Source organism: Metopolophium dirhodum, chromosome 8 (assembly GCF_019925205.1).
Source record: "Metopolophium dirhodum isolate CAU chromosome 8, ASM1992520v1, whole genome shotgun sequence".
In the NCBI taxonomy this organism is placed as follows: domain Eukaryota; kingdom Metazoa; phylum Arthropoda; class Insecta; order Hemiptera; family Aphididae; genus Metopolophium; species Metopolophium dirhodum.
In genome coordinates, this window is record NC_083567.1 from 2,387,487 (window position 1) to 2,400,376 (window position 12,890).

Sequence of the window (12,890 nt, forward strand, 5' to 3'; positions counted from 1 at the left end):
AGATAATGAGTGTTTTACGCTTTATGAATCACCCTGTATTTATACATATATATATTATGTATATAGTTTGATACGTATGCGCGAGATCACAATATTATGCAATAGTATAATAGTATAATATAAAATATATGTGTACATTATTACACTTATACTACACTATTACACAGTATTTATATATGTAGGAGGTATATTAGGTATATTGTAGTTACCTATTATTGAAGGTTACGCACACATAGTTTTATATAAAAAAAAAAAGGGTAACTGGTGGCTGCTGGTACCTAATATAAATAGTACCATAATATACTTCGTTCTTTGCATTTAATACATATTATATTTTACGAGTATACCTATACTTAACAGGTTGGTATTTCATGTTTAAATCAATTCTTCAATAATCCAAGTCAGTGTACCCACATACGTATACAGAAGTCAGCAGTACCTATAACTAATGGGTACCTATGACCAGGGTTGTTAAAAACTGCGTTTTTTTTAAAAAAAAACAAATAAAACGTTTAAAACAAAAAAAAACTGCGTTTTTTAACATTTTGTAAAGATGGATTTCTTTACATGTTTTAAACTAAAAGGACACGTTTTAAACATGTGAAAAAAACCTTTATTTCAAAGTAATCAAAGTTCAACACAGTATTTCGGTTCAAGTAAGATCTACATCGTGATTCGTGATTATTATAATAGAACAAAATATAGAAGCAAAACTCGATCTCATTAGTGTTGTTATTATGTTAAAGTCTTATTTTACCTATTATCTAATCTTTAGCTATGTTTTAGGTACTTAGTACTTAATGGTCAATAATATTTTGTTTATTTATTATGAAATTAAACACCAAACAGCTTTTTCAAAATATGCGGGGGTTGTGCTTATTTTAAGTTATGGAGTTTTATCTACAACAATTGCTTTGGATGCTTTGCCCAATTGCTTTGGATGACACCGTTTTTATTGTTAAAATCGTTGAAACTAAAAAATAATTTAAAAAAGGATACCTCGCAGAGTAGAAAAAATCCATAGGTTATTTTAATTTAAAATTTACTAAAAATATTGTTTTAAACACATGTTTTTATTGATATTTGAAACGTCTATTTTAAACGTTTCAAACAAAATCAATATGTTTTTTTTGTGATATTTTAAACATAACAATTAACAACCTTGCCTACGACCGTCCTTTATGTTGCATAAAAATATCTCTGACAAGCGTTATTACTTATTAGTAATAATTATGGTTATTTTTAGCATTTCTGGAAATTTAATAAGTACCTTACCTACATTTATAAAATATGAAATAGGGGCATGGCAGAAACCTACGGGTGCCCCATTAGAAATTCTGCCAAAACACAACACACACGTGTACCAACATACCCAATTTAAAAACCTACAGTGCCCTCTCCCACACCCAATGGCCTATGTTGCCGCGGGTTACCTAATAAAAAAAATAAAAAAATATGAAATACCTATTTGCAAAATATGTACTTATTAGTATTTACATCCAAATATGTGAAAATATGTAACATGAAAAAGTGTCATTTCATTCAGGGTGTTATGAAACGTGCTTATTTTTAATCAGAACGAAGATATCTGCATTCAATAAAAATATGTATTTACATAAAAATCCGCACCCTAGTTATTACTTATTAGTAGGGAGCGGATTCAAATGCTCTGAAAAACAAGAATAATGCCTTAAAAATTACGATTTAATGCAGTCATAATAGAAACTAAAAAAATTCTATTCAAATTTTTTTTTTTTTTTTGTTTATATGTTTTTTATTCAATCTGTTACAAAAAAAGAAGAACAATAAGAACAATTTATGGATGGTTTATAGGTTAAAATAAATAAAAATAAAAATAAAAAGGCAGATTAGACAGACTGTAGAGGCCTCCCAGCGGAGGTACTACGACATGAGTAAAAATTATTTTTAAAATTGAAAAATTTGCTTTGTTATTACTATTATTATATAAATTCTTATTCTTATTAATTATTCGTATCATTTTATAATTCGTCTTCTTCTATCTTCTTTTTATCCTGAGAATTTTATTATTTCCAGAAAATGAATATACAATTTAGTACGTTCATATTATACTTTTACCTTGTCTGTCATAATAGCGTTCAATAATTTTGTTTGACACGCCGTATTATAACTGGCTTCACACTAGGCAAATTAAATAATATTTTATTTTATTCTTTTAGAATGAATTTTAATTCATATTTTATCCAATCTTATATAAAAATGGGTTAAAAACATAAAAACGCGCTAAAAATGTAAAAAAAAAATACTCTAAAAAGTAAGTCTTAAAAATGCAAAATAAATGTTACATTTTTATATTTTCCTTGGCGTATGAAATCAACTTTGTTCGGAACTTTGGAAAGCAATGTTTTCGGACATTCAGAAAAAAATGCAATTTCCGTTCAAATCCGTTCTATACTATTATTAGGTTTTGGCTTAGTTTATGTAAGAAGACTGCAAATTATTTTTGTTTTTCGGTTTATTATTATTTTTTTTACACATTTCGTGTTATTAAGTCATCCTTCCCACATACAGCAAAATCACATTTTCAATATATTTTATTTTTTTTGTAGGTATAATACATATTTTTTTAAATCTAAGTTACTATGTGAGTTCTGCTGCAGTTATCACATGTTATGTACCTACTATATTTTTTCGTGCATACAATAATATATTATATACAACATACATGATATAAATATAGACGCATGCACATACATATATTATACAGTACACACGCGTTTAATATATATTGATATATTTATGTTATCGGATGATCGCGATGTGACATATTATTAAGTCACGTCCATTCTTGAAGCGTGTGGCGCAGGTACACGGCGGCAACGTTTAGATATTTGCGTGTACGGTGTACTTATACATCATAATATATACTTGGTGTGAGTATGTCATACGACGAAATATGTTTTGGACGATGGAAAAAATTGCACGAGCTATATATAGCGTGCATACTGTAGATTACTGCAACTGTGCAATACGTTTGAAATATCGCGAAAAAAATTCCTTTCAACGGTTGCCTGCATGCGCAGCAATTTGACGATTGCGTCGAAGCGAATCGTCGAGTGACGTATATGAGCATAATATATTATGACGGACGTATTCAATAATAATATTCCCATATTGTATAGTACCCATATCGTATTCGTGTTTAACTACTATTTTGCATAGATGTTCTTCGAGGGTCGGAGGAGCGGTTTTAAGGGGCTTGCGCTCGACGCGTTTTTCGGCCCACAGGAAAAACTCACACGCCTCGCGGATTGGTCAGATTTCCGTAATTTTTTTTTTTTTTTTTGTTAGACAGAAGAAGACTTGTTTCAGGGGGAGATGGTAAACTGCCGCAAAATTAACCTTTTTCTAAAAGTTGCAATGTACACTGCTGCAAAAAAAATTTTACATCATACAATCTGCGACAAAATCGATAAGATACATTTTACAAACTGCGGCAATTTATTTTATATACAGTTACCTATATACATATCGATACGACAACCTGTAAATATATATACGTTTATATAGGTTCACAAATATAATATGAGTTATCATTAGTCAGTAATAATTGTGTATCGTTTCCTAGACTATTAAGTTATTTTCTTATTATTTTAGATAGCATTTCGTTTATATTGCTTTCAGATATTTTTCGTTTGATGTTAATATACTTACTGCTTGACGTTCAATTGTAGAATCCGCTTCATGGCTATATGATCCAAAACTGATTTTTTTTTGTAGTAGAGTTTTTTCTTGTTGAAGACCAATTCGGCCTCGCATGTTTCATTAGCGCATATCCACGTTTTGTTACCGCTTAATTTTGATTCATACTTAAATTTGAATTTAAAAATGTTTAACACTGTTAATTGTTCGCCATTATGGCTAAACATTGTTGTAAGTTCCGTCACGTTGAATAAATATTAAACTTTTGACTACTTTTACTAACATTTAACACTTGTAAATAGGTAGGTAATAACTAGTATTATCAAAAGTAAAATATTACCGATATGTTTCGTTAAAACTTAAAAATACATTTGGATTTACCTTACCAATTTCTATACGCAAGGCGTAACATCACATAATTAATTAAGCAATATACATATAGGTATATAGGTACATACTAGGTACACGATATGTATATGATTTAGGTAGTATATATAGAAGGTATATAAAATAAATTACCGCAGTTTGTATATAATGTATTTTATCGGTTTTGTCGCATATTGCGTATAATGTAAATTTTTTTTTTTGTCGCAGTTAAAATATTAACTTTTAGAAAAAGGTTAATTTTGCCACAGTTTACATACAGCCGTTTCAGGGCGCATTGGACTTGGATTTTCAAAATTATTTTTCTAAATCTTATGTTACAAGTTTGAATTCAATCCATTTTCACAACTTTTTTATTTTTGTATTATTTTTTGTTTTTAGCAACGTAATCAAAAATCAAAGTCCAATGCGCCCTGTAAAAAGTCTTCTTCTATCTAAGAAAAAAAAAATTACGGAAATCGGACCAATCTACGAGGTGTGAGAGTTTTTCCTGTATAGTGTGTTTTGATCGATATAATACACCCTATCACCCCCCCCCCCCTAAATAGGTATCGGGTAGTAGAATAGTAGAAAAGTATTATAACTGAGGTGGCAACTAAAGTATGAAATTTAATTTTCAAATTGTATAGAATTGCGGAAAATTTGAAAAACTGGCATCAGAACCTTATTAAGAACTCTGTAAGTGATATTGCGTCACACGAACGAAATTCGAATATTCGTACGTTTTCCTGTTCTTTTATTATAAAATACGCACACTAAATGTACCTAACCTAAACCTAACCTAAACCTAACCTACACCTCATACCTGTGTCTCGCACCAGTGCACAGTCACATTTTTTAATACGATTTAATAATAATAATAATATTACTACGTACGACGTGCGTACATTAATTATTATTATTATTTTCGCGAGTAGGTACTATACTAATATAAAGTTCTTCGTGCCTCTTAGCGCGTTGTATTATATCATTATTATTATTATTATTATTATTATATTATTATAATGTCGTCGCGCCCGTCTCGCAATCTCGTTGTCCCGACTGCAATATTATATACCGAGTTGTGAAATCGCAGTCGGTCTGGTGATGGAGAGTGAAGACGTTGTAACGATTTTGAAGGAAACACAACGTATATTAAATATCCTAAATATAAGTACTATAAGCCTATAACTACTTATCATTATTACCATGCATTATATTATTGTTGTGGCGCATCTGTGTTGAAATTATAATTACATATTGCAACACACGCCATAATCATATATTATAATGGCAGACCTTGCAAGTTGCATATATATAGGTACTCAACAGCGCGGTGCTTTGGGTTGTAATTTGCATCCATCGCCGCGGTGTGACATTTTACGCCAGTCACAACCCCTCCCACTTTCAATCGAAATATTAAATTTAGTATAAACAACAGTTGAATTTCATCCTACGTATTAAAAAAAAAAAAAAAATTAATCAAAATTAACGATAACAAACTATTTGACGGTTAAAAATTGCGCCAATATTACAATCACGGTATATACCAGCTATATATTATACAATAACATCACGTATGACCGTAAAAAATTGATCTCGGTATGGGTGTGGGTTACCTACCGAGAATATAGAGTACGATAACCACGCAAAATTTGCCACATTCTGACATTCATTGTACAAGTGTTCTTATATCTACAGACGTGTATTTACTGGAAAACAATAATATTATATACTAATATGAGTTAATAACATATATTATATCTATGTATAATATGATAATATAAGATTTTAAAAACACTATTGTATTGTAATCGTAAAAATTATTGATAAATCTCGCTGTTGTAAAAAAAAAATTTCTCGGTATTACTTACTGAAAATTAACCGCAAAACGAACAATATTATAGATTAGGTTCATGCAATACACTATATATTAAAATATTATTATGTACGTATTAACGTATATAATAGTATATGAAAATAGTATATTCTCACAACATCAGTGGCAGATTTAAGGGGGCCAGAGGAGCCCCCATCCCCCCTCCCATTGGCCTAGCATCTAGGTTAATAAATTGGGTATGGTTTTTAAATATTTGTGTCGTACGACTTGGAAAAGACGATGCCCCCAACCCCCCCGCAACCAGAAAAAATTCTAGATCCATCCGCCACTATACGTTTTAGAATATACTCATCGTGTGTATAATAATACGCGAGTCTCACATATGACAGTAGAACTTCGATTAACCGTCACTGTCGGGACCGGGGCTTTGACGGTTAATCGAATAGACGGTTAACGGAAATTTTGCAAAAAAAACGTGTAAATACATATACACATTTATTATATTTTATATTTATATTATATATTTATCATATTTTACGTGTGTACTTTAAAAAAAAAAAAAAAAATACTTACATTGTAACAAATTATAAACATACATACCACACATATTATAAAAAAAAAATCTGTCATTTCAGTTTGTTTTTTTGATTCTCTAGCTTTTTTAGCAGCGATATTACGTATTCGACGTAGATGAAGTACATACACACATAAGTTTATAGTTCGTTTATCACGTTTATCGCTTATGTTGGATATGTACATAATATTACAAACTATTTTTATACACTTGATAGTTACTGTGTTGTGCACGAGTTTATCGCGATCGTCTAATCATTGTTTTTTTTCGGCGGTGACCCATGACGGATAACAGAGAGTGACGGTCAATCGAAGTTCTACTGTACTTTACTCCAAAACTTATGGTATGTCGACAGTAATCCATACGCGTGTGTGTTCATTCGGCCTGGGTATACGTACACGAATGTTGATTATACTTGTTATAACATTTTTCACCGCAATGGCAATATGACGAACCGTTGAGCTATTCGCGTGAGGTTGTGCGGAATATTTTATGTCCTATGTTTCCACAGACAGTTGTTAGAACTGCAGTTTTAGAAAAACGTAATCAATACAAGCATACCTAATACATGTGTGTAAAAAATAAATGCAGTACAAGTCTCAGTGCAGTGCGGTTATGAAATTATATATTATTATATTGCATAGTATACGCGTTATGTACGTAGTAAAATAATGTATTGTTTGTTTACGACGAAAGCGCATAAAATCAAATCGATTCTATTTTCCTAGAAATAACCATAAATTTATGAATATAATAATACGACGTGGGTAGTCGAAATGTGACAAAATGTATTGCTGCTAGGGAAAGTGGGATTTCGAAGAACCGACTGTCGAATTCTTCATCTCGGCTGATCGGGTGATAATATTATGATAATTTTATTTTACGATGATATTTTGATATTACGAAGAATGATAAAAACAAGTTGTGGACTCCTCTTTTACGCACACGAATACGAATAATATGTATCTATTATGCAACTATTGTATAGGTATGTTATAATATGATTTTATGATTTGTGACATTTTATGAAAAATATATTGTATTCAGCATGGAACAATATAGCTGTTAATTGCACGCTATTATCGAATAACCATTAAACTTTCTCTGTATTAAAATGTTTGTATTATAATCTATAACATGACAATTGTCATTTAATGTATGTTTAACAAACAATATATTATATATTTTATGTTACTACTTATGACGAAAAAATATCCAACTACACCTAACCGTATTATTATAGCTTTATACACGCGCATAAAATATATGTATTAAGTTCTACCGACAAAGTTTTTCTTTTTTACAATCTTGGTACAACATCAAAAACTAAGGTTATTAGCTTACAACAATAACAATACATAGTTTGAAATTCAACTGCTGGTGTATAAGTGTTTCATAATGTTTATAATGTAGATACAGTGATATTCTTGAACGCGTAAAAACTACGTAAGTTGTATGCAATTATGAAATGGACTTTTTCAAAAATACATAATAATATTATACAAATAAATCTCTTGAATTTTTTTTATTTAATAAGATTCTAACATAAATTATTGTATCTCAACTATAAGAAATATAAAACAATAAAACGATTTTAAGTATTGATAGAAACGAAAAGAATGCGTGTAAAGCTCATAGTGTTACGTTTTTAAACCAATGTAAACAATTAAGGATGGCTTGTATTAGGAAGAAGTTTTTGGTAGAAAGAGTATTATTGTAGGAAAAGTTAAGACTTTAAATGAAAAAATGTAATTTACATAAGATCGATCACGTAAAATATAAGAACTAATGAGTTAGTGAATGAACATTAGTGAGTAGATGTCGAAGGTCGCGTAATATCTAGAGTTTAATCCTAATTTTTAATAATATATATATACGTGTGTGGTATGTAAGTATATGAAATATATATAATATATGTATTTGTTTAATAATTATTCAATTTGATTAATGTTATGTTAATAATAATAGGTATTGAAATATTAAGTGTGGTGAGTCATAATGTGTCTTGTAATTTTGAACCGACCTAAATGTATAGGTACCTATTATATTTTACCACCAAACACTTTGATTTTGGATCGATAATCTAGAAAGTACTCTTATAATGCCAATATCCGGGTATAAATTTATTATTATTTACATTATATGTACATAATATACGATATACCCGTACATGAGTACATTGTATAGTACAATGTACATGTTTATATGTGCAGTGTGTTATCTATTAGAGTATACCTAACTAATACAATAGCCAATATATAGATATTGCAATTTAATGTTTAAACGTGTTTAATACAATATGAATAAAATAAATAGGTATTATATACGAACAATTATTATCAAAAAATAATATTAATTAAAAAACTAAAAACAATGTTTGAAGACAACGACAAAATAATTCATAAATGTGTAGAAATTTATAGAAATATATGTCATTGTAAATTTGTAAACATTCTAAGATTGCAACTTTTTTTTTAAATCATGTAGCTACAGCCCAAATTACTATTTTTATAATAGTATTACGAATTAAAATTATTCAATTTGTAATCATTTTTGAGAATTTTAAAATGATTTTTCAAAAACAACTTTTTATGGGTGTATTGATACATCTACTCGAATATGCAAAATGTAAATGTTTACATAAAACCCAGTATACAATCATAATTCATAATATACACGCACCTATTGGTTATTGTTGGTATATAGAATTATAATAACCAAATAATATTTTTCATAAAAACAAAAAAGTATAATATGATTTATATCCGTTAAAATGTTTTTCCTTGGTTATTATTACTACTAAGCGCCTGTAAAATATAAATTATCATTATATTAAAACAAAAATGGAATTCAATTGAATTGTAAAGCAATTTGAATTAAAAACTAAAATAAAGCTCAAACATCAAATTGATTAGACATAAAAGATTTTACACGATTTATAAAATTAAATAGAAAGTTTCAAAAAATCCGTTTTTGTAAAATACGAGCGAATGAGCCTGCAGATTTATTCAGTTTTAACGCATTTTGTAATGAACTTATATAAGAAAAAAAAACGAATAAGCTTATTCGAAAATAACTAAGCATTCTGAAATCGAATCAATAGGAGGCAACTTATACTGGTATAAAATTACATTTTATTCAATCAATATATTTGTTGTTTTTTTTTCATGTAATTAAAACCTAAAAAGTTATTTTAGAAAGTATTGAAATTTATACAACATAATATATCACTTTGAGACAAGTTCAAACTCCCATAAATGTATATGTAAACCTAGGTTTACGAATAAAGTTCAGATAATATATATTTTATCAGTAGAGTACGGTGGTGAAGCCCAACCTTTTTTTTTTTTTTTGGCGGGCCAAATCGGTGAAATTCGCGCGGGCCACCAATAATAGACATTTTTAAAAATATATATATAGAATAGAATATATATTATGTTTTATATATTTTGTTTCGATCTAAGAACTGGCCGCGTCCCACTTTTAAGGCCTTTGCAGACTTCACGTGGCGTACAATACAATAATATTTTAGTATAGGTGCACCCACTCATTTTATGGATACGTCGCTATCTCTAATCAATATATTATGCTATAAATTATCATATGATTTATGATTGAAAGTAATTTTCGTTAATTACTCAAATGCAGGTAAGTAGGAAAACGCGTGACGCGTCACATTATTTAGACTGATAGATGGTCTATTTTGTATGAAAATAGGTAGGTACATAATATTATTATTTTGTATTATTTATGACTACCCTTCGATAAATATTAGTTTTAGATGTTTTTTTTTTTGTTATATTTTATACAATTAAAAATCCATTCAGAAAAACGTAATACGAGCGGGCATTAACTGCACCATTGAGGAATCATACATAACACAACGGTATAGAAAGTTTTTGATGTTATTGAGATGATATATATTATGATATATAATAGACGTTAAACACAAATCAAGTTATTTTTAACTAAAATTAGTAGTTTAGAGTGGTATATTCCATGAATTTATCGCCAAGCGATTGAGCGACGGAGAAAATAAAATATAAAACGCATAATTTATATCTACCTATAGGTACATATTACCCTATAGGTGAAAAACAAAAACGTAACATCTATTCTAATATCCGAGATTATTGATGATAGTAGGTATCCGGTATATATCGTGATAAAGCCATAAAGGTGCGCGTGTTGCGTATTGCACCGATACCATGCGCATTTTGTATTATTTATGATCACCCTTCAATAAATATTAGTTATGGATGTTTTTTTGTTATAATTTTATACAATTAAAAATCGATTTCATTCAAAACAAGATAATACGCGTGGGCAATTGATGCAGCATTGAGGAATCATGTACATAACGCTGTGACGATAGAAAGTTTTCGATAATATTATATGTGTGTGTCGTGTGTGTGTGTGTGTGTGTGTGCATGCATAATAAATGTATAATAGACATTAGACACAAATCGTATGCTATTTTTTTCAACTAAAATCAGTAGTTCTAAGTGGTTTTAAATTAATTAACGGCCGAGCGATGGATAAAATAAAATATAAAAACGCATCATAATAATATTATAATGCCTACTTGTCCGATATGAAAAAAACCAAAAACGTAATATACACCACTGCACACATATTATCGCCATTGCGCTATCCGAAATTAATGACTATATTATAATATTATTATAGTTGTTGTGGGTATAATATATCGTATAATATAAATGGATGGCGCGAGTGTTGGCCATAATATTATAGTACAATATACGATAAAAATACGTCTGCAGTAATGTATGCACCGATAACCCGCACCTTTTGTACGTACGTGGAGAACTGGACGCGCATAGAAAGTGTGTGTGTAATATACATTTTATTTCAGATGACGTGTGTCTGGTGTATTTTGTGTATCGTAAATTAATAACAATCGTGCGGGTATCGAAAAAAAATTTAACAAAACCTACGAGGAAAAAAATATATGAAAAATCGTGTTAACACACACGAATGACGTAGGTACAACGGCGGCGGCGGCGGCGGCGGTGTCTTAACGGCGCTGTAAACAACAATAATAATAATATCATCCCGAACAGAGTATCAAAGTCCCACCCAGAGGACCATCGCATTTCGTGTGTGTAAAAAATAACGAGCACTGCAACTATAATATGCTACGACGAGTACAATAATATTATTCGCTCTTGGTCGGCCCGCACAATGCGTTTACGACGATTTCCCTCCTCGGAACGACTACCTATACAGTTTTGTTTTTTACTCATGTTATGATATTTTCAAATGTCTTTTTTTTCGAGCTCTGGGGCGGGTGCGAGTGGGAAATACCAGTTGCAGCGCGACGTCTCCCGCCGAAATAGAAAACTCGAACCACGGCAGTGTCCATTCGCGTGTATCATTATTATCATCGTACAAAATCTAACGGTACAAGCCAACCGTTATGTACCGTTTCACTTTTACTCTCAATGTCGCGAAATGGCACTTTCTCCGCTCCGGACCTAGGCGCGTGCGAACATTATAAAATTGAAATACAGTAAATCTCCCATGTTACGAATATAACATACGGTATATAGTCCCATGGTGGGGGCAGCAGAGAAAAAAATCGTATTATAGAGAAATTCGCGGCGTTAAACAGAATGAAATTAATTTTGTTCTATAAATTCGTTTGGTTCGGACAAATATTTCGTCAAACAGAAAATCTTGTCAAACGGGAGTTTGCTATATTATGGAATCTTCACAGTGTAATATAATGTAGGCACACCGCCGAGGTAGACAGTATTATATACCTAATATCGTCCGTCACGTGTCCAAAAAACAAGCGCAGAAGGTTTGTCATCAGCTGAAATATCATAAATAATATTATTTTTTCCTGACGATGGACATCCAAAGTCAGCGCTGCAGCATTTATTTTTCCAGGGGGGGGAGGGATTTTAACAAGACTTATAGGTAATAATATATAATAAGTTTTTCAATAATTTACAAAGAGTAATTTAATGATAATTTATATTGAATCACGACTCCCAAAGTCCCGAGTACCTATATCGTTTTTATAATTATATATTAACATTCAGATGACGAAACGAAAAAAAATGAACGATACGTTATTTCCGACAAAAATTATTTAAAAAATAACGATTTTCCCGGGCTTTTTTTGTTGCCTGACCAACAACGTACCGCGCCCGCAGATCACAACTTACACTTCGACAGGTGGTCGCAGCGCGCATAATATGTATATATGGGCGAGTTTTATCGGACTCGCGGGGAGAACAAAAACAAAAATCACCACCCTTGGCAGACATCGCATCATCGTACATCACCGGCTCGATATTCTGCGTTAGAACATGCACCGCGCATGTATATATACTACGACGCACAGCACTATAATATAATATTATACCTGCTGCAGATGCGCGATATTCATTATGATATTAT